The sequence below is a fragment of the Onychomys torridus genome, chromosome 11 (assembly GCF_903995425.1).
Source record: "Onychomys torridus chromosome 11, mOncTor1.1, whole genome shotgun sequence".
Lineage (NCBI taxonomy): Eukaryota > Metazoa > Chordata > Mammalia > Rodentia > Cricetidae > Onychomys > Onychomys torridus.
This window is the reverse complement of record NC_050453.1, coordinates 63,675,996-63,694,004: the sequence shown is the minus strand read 5'-3', so window position 1 is coordinate 63,694,004 and position 18,009 is coordinate 63,675,996. Positions and strand designations below refer to the sequence as shown.

Below are 18,009 nucleotides of genomic sequence, written 5' to 3'. Positions count from 1 at the left end.
TCCTATGTGGCATGGCTGTCTCCTCTCTACCCAGAGGCAATTCTTTGTCCCCCTGGGACAAATAAACCCTTGTTCCCTTCCTCTTCTCCCTCATTCTCTATCTCCTATCTTTGTCTCTTATTCCATACCTTCTGTCCGTCTGGGGCAAATCAATCTCTTTTGTGCTCAGAACTTGGCCTTGGGGGTCCTGAGCTGATACTTTTCCTGTCAGAGAACCCTTTCCTACTCCTTGTTAGGGAATTTTTTTAATCTCTGATTTTACTGCATCACCTTTGCCCCTAAATAGAGGTTTTTGTAGAAACCCACTACTTTTTATATTCCTCAAAAATTACCAGGTTGTCAAAACATTCATTTCATAAACTCTTTCAAATAATACATTTTGTTTGGTCAGGGAAATCATCTTGAATGTTCTTGTTGATTTTGTCAGCAAGATTGGCTGAACTTCCAGATAATTAAAGCCATTATTCTTCTCTAGCAAAAATGCTTTCTGTCCTAAAATCTAGGCAACTAGAGGTAGATTTTATAGCTAAGAAAGTTGGGGGAGTGCTCACATTCCTGCCACTTAACCTCTACAATATGTTGTAGTCATAGTATTGTATCTGAGCTTACTTGGCTTAAATAATGCTGTTGTGTGTCCCCAACCAGTTGAGAACTGAAAGGAATATATAAGTCTCTAGACGCTTTCAAAGATGGGAATCAGACGTTAGGTTCCAGGGAAGAACCAGGGCACTAACCTGGGAGCAGGCATCCTGATTAGGAGTGAGAATCCACATACCTGGATTAGAGGTAAGAGGTGGTAACTAGCCATGCAGAGTGAATGGTGGCTGCTGACTTGGATCTGAAGAGATAGTGCTGTTGATGGATGATCTATATCTCAAGTACTTATCTTAGATGGACAGGAAACTGGGCTGCAATCTTTTCTAATGTCTCTTCTATATACAGCCTTTTGCTGCTTCATGGAATGGATGTGTTCTGATGAGTATATTGGATGATTTATCTTTGATGTGAATATCATGAGGATGGATACAGTAGACTGTGTCACCAGGCAATATAGTTTTCTAGGACCATTGTGGATTATGTGGTCCAACCTGGACTGAAACATCTTTAGGCTGACAAACAGTGTGGCTGTGAATTAACCTTTGGGGCATACTCTGAAGATCCACCATTGACCAGAGGCTAAGGACATACTAAGGTAAGTCATTAGTGAGGTGTAATAGAGTATGAAAAGATGCTATAGCTCACATCATTTGTTTCCCTAAAGGACTAATGATTCTCACAGTAGTGTTGGTTGGAAGCACCACCTTACCTTCCGTCTATAATCGACAGTCATTTGTCTTGATTGAGCTTGCCTCCTTACCCTTGGGCACTTCCATGGGGCCACTGCACATCTTCCTTCCCTGATGACTTTAGTGGGGCTGGATCAAGATTCTCTGTTTAATCCAAGTCCTAGGAAGAACAGGGCCGTGCTTATGTTTGCTTCTTGGGTGGATTCCTTGGAGCTGTTGGGCTTAGTCTACAGCCATGCCAAAACCTCTTTTTCAGTTCCACCTAGCTGCTTTGAGATCCCCTGGTCTAGCTTAAAATATACACCCAAGAATACTTTCCTACTGTAGAGAAACACATCTTACAGGGGTGGGGGCATGAATGCCCACCCCTGGGTCAAGCTTAGTCTTTTTATGTGCATTATTTTTAACATTAATGCCTTCTATGAACTGTTATTCAGGCTGTGGGATTGAGAGGACCCAACCCTAAATGCTGTACCCCAAAATGATTGGGTGAAAAGCCCCCCTCCCCAGGGAGAGCACAGACACTGGCAGTGTCCATGTCAAAGGGGGTGTGGCTGAAGAAATGTGTGGGAAAGCTGATGCATTCTAAAGTATCCTGTCACTACTACTGAGTGGACAAAGGCCATGGAAATTTATGGTAATGTTTTATTCCAGTTTTTTCCTGGGTTGAAACTTTCTGTGCAGTAGGGAGGAGAAGGTTCCATGAGCCTAGGGGTCAGGAAAAGGTCACATATCGGGGAAGAAACACAAAAGATTCTTGAGCATCCTTCCTTGGCAGCATAGAAATGAGCAAACAAATAAATGCTTTGAGTGGGGTTGAATCAGAAAAACTGTAGAGAGGAGAGAAATTTGGGCTGCCAAGCTGGCTGAAAGCTGTGTAGAGAGTTCCCGATGGGCAGCTCTTGTGAGTCTTCATCATATTGGGGTGAGTTGTTCAGTGACGCAGCTGCTTCTGAGTCATCCCTGGTTTGGGGAAGTAAGCTTTCATCCATGCTCTTGTTAGACAGCCCAATAAAAGCTCATTGGTTCACCAACTTGGACATTGGTACAGTCATTGTTTTCTTCTGTTGTGTGTTTCCTTTCTGAGGTGAATTGCATGGCTTGGCCCCCAGGAAAAATTTGTCACACAACACTTGCACCCAAACAGGGATAGAGCAAAACTAAGATGAACTGTGGGCATGTGACTGTGACTGAGGGTGAACAGTCTAAGGTTTAGGGGCATCAGAGGGGGGAATTCTGATACAGCAGTCCTCTTTCTTATGGTATATGATAGTGTGGATTTTTGCTATGTGGTAGTAACATGGTTCTTGCCTTGCTGTGAGTAGTGAGACATATGACTAAGGCTGGGCCATCCAAAGTTAAGTATCCCTGGGAGAAATCCCAAGATGGCAGCCTTTGCCACGATAGAATAGGGTGGTATGCCTGCTTGATATGGGGATCCACCATGTGAAGGAGAATATGCTCTGAGAACCATTACAGGCTGAGAAACAATTTGCCATTTTTGGAGTAGTATACAGGAGTCAAGATTGAAGCAAAGTAGAGGGGGATATTACTTGGCCACTGTTGTGTATAGTAAGAAATGCATCTGAGGATTAGATGACAGCCAAACAAGAACTTATTTATACAAAAAAGGAATTGCAACAAGAAAGAGAGACGTGGCTGGATCCTACATACTAGCCTCTGACTTGGCAGGTGAATTAGAGGACAATATATACTTGTTGTCTTGATGTTTCTTCCTGTTAGGGGCCTAAAAGGGAAAAAAGAGTATAGGTTAGAACTGTTCTCAACAGCCCTTCCTAGAATCTAAAAACATGGAACCCATGGGGAAAAATGAGAGTGAAGAGAAAGAATACATGGTAAAATACAGTAAGATCAAACAAAAACTAGCACATCAAAGTGGGACAAGGCATTTGCAAAATGGAAAAGGAAAAGGGCCCAAGAGAAGGCATAAGAATTATGCCCATGTGTTCACTCAGGAGTCCCATGAAAATATAAAACTGAAAGCTATAATATGTATGCATGTCTGTTATCTCTTAGAATCCTGTTCTTTTCTAATGAGAGACAGAAAGGGAGTAGATCCTGATGGGAAGGGAAGTAGGGAAGACCTAGGAGGAGTGGAGAGAGGGAAAACTTTTATCAGGATATATTGTGTAAGAAAAGAATCTATTTTCAGTAAAAGGGGCAAATGGAATACATGGTAAAAGTAATAAAAGATACCCCTCAGGCAAATGTTCAGGAGAGAATACGAGACATCTGTGATTCAACATGCAGATAGGAACTCAGCCAGAATCAGGTACAGGAAACTATGACAGCTTGGGTATGAACAGCACCTGAATTGCTTGAATCAGGGAAGGCTTTTCAACAAGCAGTTAAAGAGTCTGTCACAGTGTGGCTCTGAAGGCTGTGGGAAATGGGAGTGGATGGGATCAGTCAAACTACTGCATAGGTGGAAAAACTGGGCAATATAACTTCTCCTGCCTCCTTAAGGCAAAGGCTACATAAACTGAGACAGTATGAGGGAAATCTGGCTCTACTAGACAGGGTTTTCAGAGCCATAGGAACACATAGATAGTTATTGCTGTCTGAGGGCCTCATGAATATCAGGAAATGAAAAACCATAGAGGAAAATGGGTATTCTTCAGGGACCTGAGGCTATAAGAATATGTGCTACTCCCTAGTTCATTGGTCCAGATAGAATATTCACAGAAGAGTTAAAAAAAAAAAAAAAGGAGTTGATGGGTCTGGAGAGAAGATTAGGTGGTCAAAATCTCTTCCGTGGGTTCATTTCTCAGCACCCACATGGTGCTCATGTCCACCTCTAACTCCAGTTACAGGGAATCTGGCACCCTCTTCTGGTCTATGTTGGCAACCGACATGCATGTGGTGCAGACATACACATAACATAAATGAATCTTTTTTAAAAAATTAAAAGAAGTTGATCTAACACGGACCTGAAGATTGGTATGGAACATTTTGTGGAATTTTATGATGGGGCCTTATTGTTGTGATCTATGAGAGTCTATGGCCAACTTCAATGATTTAGGTAAGCACATGAATTGAGTTCACAAAGATACAGAAATCTAGAAGAGATCAGAGAAAGAAAAAACAAAAACAAAAACAACAGAGAAAGGATCTCTCTAGACCACACTGGGGTGAATGTGGCAAGACCTGTGTGGAGCGGAAGTTCCTCAAGAGAAAAATGATAGCAAACCAACTGTGGTACTGGTGAACCCCAGTTCTATCTTCATTTGTGTTACTCTTGCCCTTGCCGTGGCTGTGACAAAATACCCAAGAGAAGAAAGTCTTGAGTTTTGAAGGGACCATCCTTTCTTGGTTTGGATGTCATGATGGTTAAAGTGTGAGGCAGGTGGTCACATTGTATCCACAGACAAGAAACAAACCAAAAAGATGAATACGGGGCTCAGCTTGCTTCCTTCTTTTTGCTCAGTGGAGGACTCTTGCCCATGGGATGGCAAGTCATCAGTTGCAGCTGGCTTTAAGTATAGTTAGGATTACAAGGTGTCTTAGTTAGAGTTTCTGTTGCTTTGGAGAGACACCATGGCTATGGCAACTCTTATCAAGGAAAAATATTTCATTGGGGTGGCTTACATTTTCAGAGGTTTAGTTAATTATCATCATGATGTGACATGGTAGTGTGCAGGCAGACATGGTGCTGGAGAAGGAACTGAGATTTCTACATCTTGGCTTGCAGGCAACAGGAAGTCCTCTGTCTCGCTGGCTGTGGCCTGAGCACATATAAGACCTCAAAGCCTGCCTCCACAGTGACACACTTCCTCCATCAAGGCCACACCTCCTAATAGTGTCACTCCTTTGGGGGACCATTTTCTTTCAAACCACCACACAAGGCAAGCCATAAAGGTGGCATCTTGTGGCTAGAACAGACAGGGGTAAATGTTCTAAACTCTACTTCTGGAAATAAACTGAACCCAACAACACCTGAATGTAACCTACCAAGGCTCAATTAAAATTTCTAACCACTAGAATTGTAAAGAAACAGATTGATTTGTTTTAAGCCATCAGTTTTATAGTTAATTGGTTATAAGAAAAGTTCATAAAAAATATGTGTATCTATTTGTGTTTATGCATACATATGCATCTGTTTCTTCACAATATATATTGCTAAAATTGAAGATGCTACCCTTGAAAGAAGCAGAGTTGTCGGGAACTGGGGTGACTGTAATCTAGCCCAGTGTGTCTAAGTGGAAAAGAGGAAGGAAATACCTTTAGAATAGCATTATATCATGTCATTGTCTGTGACCAATACAGTGGAGAAGGAAAAGACAATGCAAGTGTTGACCTGGGCTTGAAGAAGTATAGCAATTCACAAGGACATTTGAGAAAAAGTTGTCAGTAAAAGGAAGAGAAAAGTACTACAGAAAATAATGTGTGTATTTTTCTGAGAAATACAACTTCATAAAGATAAGTGATCTATTAGGTTTTTGTTTGTTTGTTTGTTTGTTTTCTCATGGGAATGAAGCATCTGTAAGGTTTTCTTGTTTGGGTTTTTTTTTTCCTCCTGTTCAGGGCACATATAATATTGGAAAGAAGGCAGTCAAAGGTAATGATTCAAGTTTGATCATGAAATATGTATTTTCAAATGTAGTCTTTGTTGTGTTGCTCTTTTTTTGACAAAAGGATGAAAAGAGCAGTGTAAATGGAATGGAAAGTGGAGATTGATTTCTGAGCATTATATCATAGAAATGGATGTGAAAGGCAAAGGAATTATAAAGTTAAAACTCTGTAAGAGGGACAGAGGCAAATCTGTCTACCATCTCTTCCCATTGTCCATGGATGACTTTGTCAGACATGTTATCCGTTGCACATTTAGCCCAGTGCTTCCAGGCTGGTTGGTACTGTATGCCTCCCAACTTTCTCTGACCCCAGGCTTTACCTCTTATAAATACAAGAAATTAATAGGGAAGAACTGGATAAGAAAAAAAGTGGGCTGTTTGGGGATTGTGCATGTAGTTCAGTCAGTAAACTTGTTGCACAAACATGGGGACCTGAGTTCAGATTCCAACCAAAATATTAAAAAAAAAAACAAGCTAGACTTGGCCCTTCATGCCTGTAACACCAGCTGTGGTGAGATGGACACAGGAAGATCCCTGGAACCTGTAATCCAGGAGTTCCAGGTCCAACGGAAAACTATGTGTCAAAAATATAATGTAGAGCTTGGAGGTGGTATGGTGGTGAACACCTTTAATTCCAGCACTCGGGAGCCAGAGTCAGGCAGATCCCTATGAGTTGGAGGCCAGCCTGGGCTACCAAGTGAGTTCCTGGACAGCCAGAGTTAAACAGAGAAACCCTGTCTAGGAAAAGCAAAATTTATAATATATATAATGTGGAGAAGTGACAGAGAGAGAAACCTGATGTTAACCCACTGGTCTTCACATGTACTTGCACACACACACACACACACACACACACACACACACACACACACACGGGGGGGGGGGGTCTGGCTCGTTAGCTACTCTAGCAAAGTGAAGCAGAATAAAGGCAACAGGAAAGAGTGTGGCGCAAGCCAATGCAGGTTAGGAAGCAGCTGTGGCTGGAGGCGTTGGGAGGAAGCCATAGTGAGAGATCCAGCCAGTCTCTGGATGAAGGGGTTAGTGGCAAGAATTGCATCTTCTTGGCTGTCACTGGAGAGGCCAGTGATTCACTTTGGTAATTAGATTACAAGCACATGTGTGCTTCTGTGCTAAATTACTGAGTGCTCGCCTCATGCCGCTCAGCTATTCATTTGCTCTGTCGGTGTATGTTTGGTTGTTTCGAACCTGGGAGGATTTCCTACATGAGTACTTGCATCATTTCCTTACTCCCTCTTCCCCCTCCAACTCCTCCAGTGTCTCCACTGCTCAAATTCACAGACTCTTAGTCTGTGATTGTTCTGTATGTACACAGGAAACAACCTGAGTCCCTTCCATGTCACTTGGATGCATATGTGTTCAGGAATGGACACTTGGTCCTGGATAAGCGATCACAGGCCCCATGCCTGGAGAAGACTGACTCTTGCTCTTCCAGCAGCCATTAATTGCCTCTTTCATCTATAGGTGGGATTTTTTCCATTTTTCTTCATTAAGAAATTTCTACTCACCCCACATGCTATCCACAGATCCCTCTCCTTCCTTCTCCCACCCGCTAGCCCTCTTTCCCAAGCCACCCTGCATCCCCACATCCCCCAAATCAAAGTCTCCCATGGGGAGTCAGCAGAGCCCAGCACACTGAGCCTAGGCAGGTCCAAGCCCCTTCCCACTGCATCAAGGCTGTGCAAGATGTCACACCACAGGCACTGGATTCCAGAAGCCTGCCCATAGACCAGGGACAGATCCCCATTCCCCTGCCTGGGTGCCCCCCAAACAGTTTGAACCAAACAACCATCTTCCATATCCAAATGGCCTAGTCCAGTCCCATGGGGGCTCCACAGCCACCAGTGCTCACTAGTGTGGACTGGTCATCTCTGCATGTCCTCTGGTCATGATCTTGACATCTCTCAAATGCAGTATCTCTCCTCTCTCTCATCAATTGGATTTCTGGAGCTCAGCCGGGTGCCTGGCTGTGGATCTCTGTATCTGCCTCCATCAGTCACTGGACAAAGGCTCCATGATGACAGCTAGGTTATTTGCTAGGCTGGTCACCACAGTAGACCGGTCCAGGCACCCTCTGGACCACTGCCAGCAGATCAAGGTGGGGTCAACCTTGTGGATTCCTGAGAGCCTCCCCAGCACCCTGCCTCTTCCTATTCCCACAATGTCCTCATCTATCACAGTATCTTCCTCCCTGCCCTCCCACTCTGTCCCTGTTCCAGTTTGACCCCCCCATTTCCTATAGGTAGGATCTTGTGCAATTCTGCCATCTATGTTGGCACACCAACTTCTGCTACTCATTAAATTGTAATTATACATGCCATTGATACATGTTTTTTACTTGGTTAATTAGTTTTTACTCTGTGCTAGTAACTAGCTGTATCCCTTTCATACAAATTATCCAAGTAATGATTTAGAAATGTGAGTCTCTGCAAAGTGGTGGACAAATGAGAAGAAAAGGAAACTACGGGGAAAGCCAGGAGAGTTAAAAAACCATTACCATCTACCTGACAGTAAAAACAAAAATAAAAGATGTACTGTAGGCTTTTGTATTAAAAGCTTTTAGGAAATTATATAAGACAATATCAGCAGTACCCCCAGGGAAGGAGGTGCTCTCTCAGAATTCTGAAGTGCCAACTATAAATGGTTTCTGTTTGTCGCTGAAATTAAGAACCACTGTTGTTTTCTTTAAGACATCACAAAGAAAATAAAAATACAGAGAGGAGATTGTCTGTGTTGTGTGTATCCAACAGAATACTAGGGACATAGAATCAACATAAATCAGTAAGAAAAGGAAGGGAGCAAATTAGATAAGCATCTTGAAGTCAAGAATCTAAATAGTACACCACATGTGAAAAGAGCTTTAGCATCTTCATTTATAGAAAAATATCTAAAATTATAAATGGCTCTTTAAATACAGACATATACAACATTATTAATGAATAAGTCCATAGTTCATAGCAATGGCTCCTCAGCTAAAAGTGTCTGCTGTCCTTGCAGAAGACTTGAGTTAGTTCCCAGCATGAGTTAAAAAACTGCCTATAACTCCAGCTCCAGAGAACCCGATGCCTTCTGGTCTTGGCAGCCACTTGTGTGTGCATGTGTACACACACACACACACACACACACACACACACACACACACAGAGAGAGAGAGAGAGAAAGAGAGAGAGAGAGAGAGAGAGAGAGAGAGAGAGAGAGAGAGAGAGAGAGAGAGAGAGAGAGAGGCGAGGCACAATTTAAAAAAGCACCCAAGGATACCTATATCATTGGACTTCAAATGAAGAAGATGCTCATTAGTCTTTTCAATTAGAGTGTATACTTTATCATTGTGAAGAACATGTTGTCACTTACCATGGATTATATATATATCCAAGAAGTCCACTCCAAGATACCAGTCTTATGGAATATCACACACATCCATATCATGGTATGCTCAAAATATGCTCAAGGCAGCACTGTTTATAACAATAAAAAGTGTAGAGTCCACATATCTAATAATAATAGCATGGCTTGAACCAAAGTGAATAGTCAGTCCATAGAAGGCTGTGCAGAATAAAAACAGACAATATCACACTGAACCGATTAATCTCAGCAACAGCACATAGATAGAAAGAAGCAATCTCAGAAGATCCATATGTGCTCTAATTTCATTTGCATAAATCAACATAAAGTTCAAAACCAAGATATTTTCTTTAGGGAAGCATCCATCAGGGGCAACTGGAGAGAAAAGAAATGAAAATGTTATTATAAACACCAGAGAAAGTACTTTCCTTTGAGTTGGAAGGAAAAGTATGATAAGGAAGACTCATGGGGAACAGAGGCAATATCCTGCCTCTAAGGATGAGGGGTTCTTCCAGCATTCACTCCATAATTATTCTTCAAGCTTATGTTTGTATGCACTTTTCTTGAGTATACACCAATATAAGTGAAAGAAATACATAAATATTTTCTTACTATTATTTACATCCTGACTGCAGTTTCCCCGCCCTCCTGTCCTCCCAGTCTCTCCTCTTCACCTCTGCCTGCCCCCCCCCCAATCCATCAGTCTCTCTTCAGAAAAGGGATATCCTCCCATGGATATCAGCCAGGCATGGTATATCAACTTGCAGGAAGACTAGGCACCTTCCCTCATATTAATGATGAACAGGGCAGTCCAGGATGAGGAAAAGGGTTCCAAAAGCCCAGCAACAGTCAGAGACAGCCCCTGCTACCACTGTTAAAAGTCCCACAAGAAGATTTAGCTACAAAACTAAAACATATATGCAAAGTGCCTAGTTCATTCCCTACAGGATCCCTGGTTGTCAGTTCAATCTCTGTGAGCCCCTATGAACCCAGGTTAGTTGGTTCTGTGGGTTTTCTTGTGATGTCCTTGACCTCTGTGACTCCTACTTCCTTCCCCTCTTCAGAAAGGTTCCCTGAGCTCCATCTAATGTTCAGCTGTGGGTCTGTGCATATGTTTCCATCATTGCTGAAGTCTCTCTAATGACAAATGGGTTAGGCACAAATCTGTGAATATAGCAGAACATCATTAGAAATAATCTCATTGGCCTTTCCCCCCCCCCTTTCTAATTGTGTTTGGTTCTATCCTATCTACCTTAGGCCTCTAGGCTATGCAGCCTCTGAGTCCTGGCCCTCTAGGCAGTGTCAGGGATGGGCTCCCTCTTGTGGCAAGGGTCTCAAGCTGGACCAGTAATTGGTTGGCCACTCCCACAATTTCTGCACCACTTTTATCCTTGCACATCTTATAGGCAGGATAAATTGTGGGTTGAAGGCTGGGTTAGTGTTTCAATCCCTCTATTGGAAGTCTTGCCCGATTATAGGAGATGGCTAGTTCAGGATCTATATCCCCCCGTTGCTAGGAGACTTAGCTAGGATCACCCTCAAGATTCCTAGGGGATTCCATTGTACTGGATTTCTAGATCGTCCCTAGATGCCCCACCAATTCCAGTTGTCTTTCCCAGTACTCTCTCCCTCCATCCTTCCTCCACCTGGTCCCTCCTCAACTCCCTCCACCTTCGATGTCTATCCTATTTCCCCTTCCCAGAGAGATTCATTCTCCCCCACCTTAAACCCCCCTTGTTACTTAGCTTCTCTGGGTCTGTGGATCATAGCATGATTATCATTTACTTTACAGCTAATGTCCACTTATGAGTGAGTACATACCATGTTTATCCTTCTGAGTCTGGATTACCTCACTCAGGATGATTTTTTTCTAGTTATACTCATTTTCCTACAAATTTCATCTCTATGTTTTTAACAGCTGAGCAATACTCTACTGTGTAAATATACCACATTTTCTTATCCATTCTTTAGTTGAGGGATATCTAGGCTGTTTCCAGTTCCTGACTATTATGAATAAAGCAGCTATAAACATAGTTGAGCAAGTGTCCTTGTGGTAGGATGGAGCGCCTTTTGGGTATATGCCCAGGTATTGCTGGGTCTTGAGGTAAGTCAATTTCCAATTTTCTGAGAAACTGCCATATTGATTTCCAAACTAGATGTACAAATTTGCACTTCTACCAGCAATAGAGTGTCCCCCTTGCTCCACATCCTTGACAGCACAAGCTGTCCCTTGTGTTTTTTTGTTAGCCATTCTGACAGGTGTAAGATGGAATCTCAGAATCATTTTGATTTGCATTTCCCTGGTGGCTAAGGATGCTGAACATTTCCTCAAGTGCTTCTCTGTCTTTTGAGATTCCCCTGTTGGGAATTCTCTGTACCTCATTATTTAATTGGATTATTTGGTTTTATTTGATGTTTAATTTCTTCAGTTCTTTATATATTTTGGTTATTAGCCCTATGTCAGATGTGGGGATGGTGAAAATCTTTTCCCATTCTGTAAACTGTTTAGTACTGTCCTTTCCCTTACAGAAGCTTTTCAATTTCATGAGGTCCTGTTTATTAATTGTTAATCTTAGTGCCTGGACTATTGGTGTTTTGTTCAGGACGTTGGCTCCTGTGCCAATGTATTCAAGGTTGTTCCACTCTTTTTCTTCTATCAAGTTCAGTGTATCTGTTTTTATGTTGGTGTGCTGTTAATTTGCAAGTATGAGATCCCAGCAATTTCTTTATAAAGGCACTTGGTGCTGTGAACTTTCTCTTAGGACTGCTTTCATTATGTCCCATAAGTTTGGGTATGTTGTGCATTCATTTTCATTGAATTCTAAGAAGTCTTTAATTTCTTTATTTCTGCCTTTACACAGTAGTCATTCAGTAGAGAGTTGTTCAGTTTCCATGAGTTTATAGGCTTTCTGTTGTTGAAATGCAGCTTTAATATGTGGTGATCTGACAGGATGCAGGAGGTATTTCAATTTCCTGTATCTCTTGAGACTTGCTTTGTCACTGAGTATATGGTCAGTGGTTCCATGAGGTGCTGAGAAGACGTGTTTGGGTGAAATGTTCTGTAGATATGTCAGGTCCATTTGGTTTATAACATCTTTTAGCTCCACTATTTCTCTGTTTAGTTTTTGTCTGGATGATCTACCCTTTTGGTAACAGTGGGATATCAAAGTCCCCCACTATTGATGTGTGAGGGTTGATGTGTGATTTAGGCTGTAGTAGTATTTCCCTTACAAATTTTGGTACCCTCTTCTCTCTCTTGACTGGACTCTGGGAGCTCCACCCAGTGCTTAGCCGTGGAACTCTGCATCTGCTTTTATCAGTTACTGGATGAAGGTTCTATGATGACAATTAGGGTAGTTACCAATCTGATTACAGGAGAAAGCCAGTTCAGGCACCCTTTCCACTATTGCCTGGAGTCTTAGCTGGGTTCATCTTTATGGATTGCTGGGATTTTCCATAGCACCAGGTTTCTCCCCCATAATGGCTCCCTCTGTCAAGATATCTCTTTCCTTGCTCTCCCCCTCTAGGCCTTCCCCAAGAAGATAGTCAGAGCTCATTGACTCTGGACTGACAGCTGGGGAACCTGTATGGAACAGAACTAGGGCCTCTAAATGTGGGTGACAGTTGTGTGGCTTGGGCAGTATGTGGAGATACTGGCAGTGAGACCAAGATTTATCCCTAGTGCGTGAACTGTCTTTTTGGAGCTCATCCCCTATGGAGGGATATCTTGTTCAGCCTTAATACAGGGGGAAGGGCTTTGTCCTGTTTCAACTTAATATACCAGACTTTGTTGACTCCCCACAGGAGGCTTTACACTCTCTGAAGAGTGGATGGGGATGGGATGGGGAAAAGGCAGGGAGCAGGTTGTGAAAGGGAGGGGGAATTGTGATTGGGATATAAAATGAAAAAAAAAAACTTTTAAATACATAAAAAAAAATCAAATGTGGGTGCCCTTGTGTTTGTGGAATAATTGTTAAGAACTGAAAATCATCTTGATTGATTTTTCCTTTGATGGGTATAAAGTTTCCTTCTCTGTTTCTTTTATTAACTTTGGTTTGAAGTCTATTTTTTATATTAGTTTCTTAATCTGTTTGCTTGGAAAGTCTTTTTCCAACCTTTTACTTTGGTGTAATGACTATCTTTGATGTTGAGGTGTGTTTTTTTTTTTTGTATGCAGCAGAAGGATGGACCCTGTTTTCACATCCATTCTGTTAGTCTGTGCCTTTTTTATATTGGGGAATTGGTGTGTGTGTGTGTGTGTGTGTGTGTGTGTGTGTGTGTGTGTTTCCCTTCTTAGGGTTTTGCTGGTGTGAGATTATTTCCCATATTTTCATGGGCATAGTTAACCTTCTCTGGTTGGAATTTTCCTTCAAGTACCTTCTGTATGGCTGAATTTGTGGATAGATATTGTTTAAATTTGACTTTACCATGGAATATCTTGTTTTCTCCATCTATGGTGACTGAAAGTTTTGGCGGATATAGTAATCTAGGGTAGCATCTATGGTCTCAGACTTTGCAGGACATCTATCACATCCAGGCCTGTCTGGCTTCCAGAATCTACATTGAGAAGTTGGGTGTAATTCTGATTGGTCTGTCTTTATATGTTACTTGGCCTTTTTCCTTTGCAACTTTTAATATTCTTTCTTTGTTTTCTATGTTTAGCATTTTGATTATTATGTGGCAAGGGGACTTTCTTTTCTGGCCCAATCTATTTCATGTTCTATAAGCTTCTTGTACCTTTATTGGCATCTCGTTCTTTAGGTTAGGAAAATTTTCTTCAATGATATTATTAAAAATATTTCCTGGGTCTTTGAGTTGGAATTCTTATCCTTCATCTATTCCCATTATTCTTAGGTTTGGTCTTTTCAAGGTGTTCCAGATATCCTGAATGTTTTGTGTCAGGGATTTGGGGGATTTAACATTTTCTTTGTCCTATGTATCTCTTTCTTCTATCATATCTTCAATGCCTGTGATTCTCTCTTCCATCTCTCATGTTCTCTTGATGATAATTGCCTCTGTAGTTCCTGTTTGTTATCTAGATTTTCCACGCCTAGAATTCCCTTAGTTTGTGTTCTCTTTATTTATTCTATTTCCACTTTTAGGTCTTAAACAGGTTTATTCATTTCCTTTACCTGTTTGTTTTTTCTTGGCTTTCTTTAAGAGATTTATTTATTTCCTCTTTAAGGACCTCTGTCATCTTTTTAAAGTTGGGTTTAAGGCTTTTTCCCCTTGTTGTTGTTTCATCGGTGGTGGGTTTTTCATTTTGTTTTTGTGCTTCATCTGTGTTGCTGTAATAGGTTGCCTGAGTTCTGGTGATGACATATTGCCCTGGCTATTGTTGATTGTGTTCTTACATTGGTGTTTAGGGATCTGGGTATGGGGTGATTATAGGAGCCAATTTCTGACTTTGTCTTTTTGGGATGGGTGATTTGTTCCTTGGTTTCTGTTTACTTTCTGGTCTTTTTTCTGGAGTGGCCTCTGATTTAGCAGAAAATGTCCACCCAAATTGAGGGCTGGGTTTGGTCTAGTCAGGAGTCTTCTGGTGTTCTGGGCACTGGCGTGGCCTCTGGAAATCTGGTTGCTGGCATGGCATCTGGTGAAGCAGGGGACTTCCACTGGAAGTGTGGACTGGGAATTTGGGTGCTGGCATGACCTCTGGGGATCTGGGTGCTGGTGTTGCTTCTGGTGGAGAAGGGGGGCTTCTGTAGTAGGTGTGGGCAGGATAGGGTCATGGGGGAAGGAGGGGCTGGGGATCAGGGGAGGGGCTGTCATGGTTACTCAAATATTTTCTAATACACAAATAAGGCAGATGAGTATGAGAGAAACTTTTCAGAAACAGAGGCAGGAGTTATTGCCAGAAATCAGGAACAGGATCCAGGGGCTTGACCATAGCAGAGAATAGGAAGAGGCTAGAGTAGAGGGTCATTGCAGGGCAGATAGAATGAATAATTTGTAGTGAAGGTTTGGATACAGTAGCAAGCCTAAGTAGAGGAAGTGAAGATGAATTCAAGATCTTCCTCAGGCATTTGGCATGATAAACAATCCATTACTATAGAGGAACAGCAGAGGATGGTGGACAGTACAGCAGAGGAAAAGATAATTGGAAAGATCCTGGTCATGGTGAACTGAAAACCTGTGTATAAAATCTCTGAGATACCCAAGGGACTTGAGCTACTATTTCATGATACAATTTCATTCATGACAGTCACTTATTTCAAATTGTCAACAAAGGAATGCTCTCTCCATCTCTCTCACTTGCCAGGTAGCTTGGCAAGCACTGTAGAGAAGTCAGTGAGACAGAAGTAGCAGTCTCTTCCCCAGAAGCTCACACAGCAGTTGAAGAAACAGGACAAATGGAATGGAACAACAGCTAAACCAAGCAAGGGTAGATAGGGACAGAGATGATCAATGATACTAGATAGGTAAACTGATGATAAATGATAGATAATAAATAGATAATGAATATTTATATACCTAGGAGATGATAGATAAAAGATGAATAGACATATGGGTGAATGATAGATATAGACAGAGAGGTGGATGGATGTCAGGTAGATATGACTACATAGACAAACAATGAGGGAGATAAGATAATGTCCCAGTAATCTTTCATCTGATCTGTTTGTGAGAACATATTTAAGACTTAGAAACATTTTCCTTGGACATAGAGGGCCCTTCATATGTAGAGATCAGTAAGTAGTTCAGTCTACTCAGAAGAAACAACAGAGATGAGCAGTGTAGGATGGAGCCATTTTTTAATCATCTAAGTGACAAGTAAGAATCCAAATATCAAAGAATGCAGTTCAGAGATCAGGCTCCATAGAGTCAGGACAAGAAGTGTTAAAGATCTGATCCACACTTGGACAGTACTAATGAACCTAAGTGAGCTACTTTGAGAAGTACTGCTCAGGAAGAATTGATTTTAAATAGGTTGGAAGAAAAGAAAAGGGTAACCCTGTTACGATGTTACATCTAGAGAGTGAGTGGGAAAGAAGGAAGCCAAGAGGGAGCTCTTGGGGAGGGATATTAATTCAGTTTTAAGTATCAAGAAAAATGACAGAAGCTGATTAATCAAGTAAAAAGGTTCAATATGGCCACGGGAAATAACATTTACTGTGTAAACATGATCCATCAGCAAAAGAGCTAAAAAGCATATACAGAGACGTGACAGCTGAAGGTCAGGAAGTAGAGAAGTGTCCCATCAGGGGTTGATCATCTGGAAAAGTGCTTACCTAGCAGGCATGAGGACCCAAGTTCCATCTCCAGAAGATTTGTAAGAGTCGGGTGCTGGGTGACCCCAGTGAGGGGAGACAGACAGGAAAATCCCTGGAAATCACTGCATGGCTGACCTATCTTACTTGGTGAAGTTCAGGCCAGTGAGAGATCCTGTCTCAAAAAGCAAGGTGGACAGCACCCAAGGAATGAAGCCAGAATACGACCTCTGGCCTCCACACTCATGTGCACCCACATGAACAGACACTCACATACTAGTATTCTAATAAGTGTGTTAACTATATGTATGGCTCACAAACCCCATGTGATATAACAGGTGTTTGGACTTAAGACAAAAAGAATTATAAAATAAACTTTATAATTGGGAAGAAAATGAAGTATTAAAGTGGTAATGAAGTAAAAATTTCGTGAAAGCAACATTCTTTTACTAGAAACTATACTTTGAATTTGGGTCCTTTACTATTCTAACCAGATTGTCAATTAAATTCATATGTAAAATAAAAGTACTTTCACATTTCCATATTTCAAAAATTCAATTTTCTTGGAGGCTTCCTGAGGCTAATACAGTCCATCAAAACAACAAACTAAGCCACTATAGCAGAAAATACTACAAACTATGGTTTGCCAGGATGAAGAGAAACCTTGGAGACCTAGGCAGGGGCTGTCTAAAACAGGAAGAAATGGAATAGTTTCCAGGGTATCTGTGACAGTAAGTTATATAGCTCTAGTGTAGTGTGCTAAGGTACAGCTATTCTACTGCTAGATAGAGAAAGTAAAGCCCAAGGTGGGAGCTGTTAACTAAATGTTTTGATAGACCTTTGCATGGGTTTGTGGATGCATGATGCCTTGCTTTCCCTGTGTGATCATACTAACACCTGTAGTTCTGGCACAGTTGCCAATGATGACACCAACTTTTACTCCCTGAAGTGTCCCAGTCAGGATGTTCAATTACTGAGTTACTCTAGAGTCACTGTATTAGGTGAAAATTGCCTTGAAAGACAGCTGTGCACGATCCCCATAGAGGACAAAGTAATGACCAAAGGCTGAGAGCAAACCACACAATGTTCAGGCTCATTGGGATTGCCAAGAACCACGGATGTCATAAAAAAGGTAAATCTAGTATTTAGCAGTGAAAACATTATACAGATGAAAACAACTAATATTGAATATCCAGCTTAACAATTATAAACACACATACATACACATACCAACCATGTATACATCATAACATACATCACACACACATCGTTATGCACATATACTTTACACACACATTATACACACATATAATTCGGCCATCATATATACACACATTGCTCAGACATATTGGACACACACCACACACACATCAGGCATGTCACATGCAAAGCACATACATATCACATGCACATCATATACACAACACACACACCATACACACATCACACATAATCACCACACATACACTACCTAAACACACACATCACATGTATAAAATTTATAAGTGAATGTAGAAAGAAACTGTGGGCTCTGCCTGCTGGTTAAGGCACATCCAATTA

At 41.6% G+C, this 18,009-nt stretch overlaps 1 protein-coding gene across 2 annotated transcripts in view; it reads left to right on the top strand.

The window, feature by feature from the left end:
- Thsd7b (thrombospondin type 1 domain containing 7B) overlaps positions 1-18,009 on the top strand; it is an 837,148-nt gene that overhangs the window by 201,024 nt on the left and 618,115 nt on the right. The gene's annotated exons all lie outside the window — the stretch shown is intronic.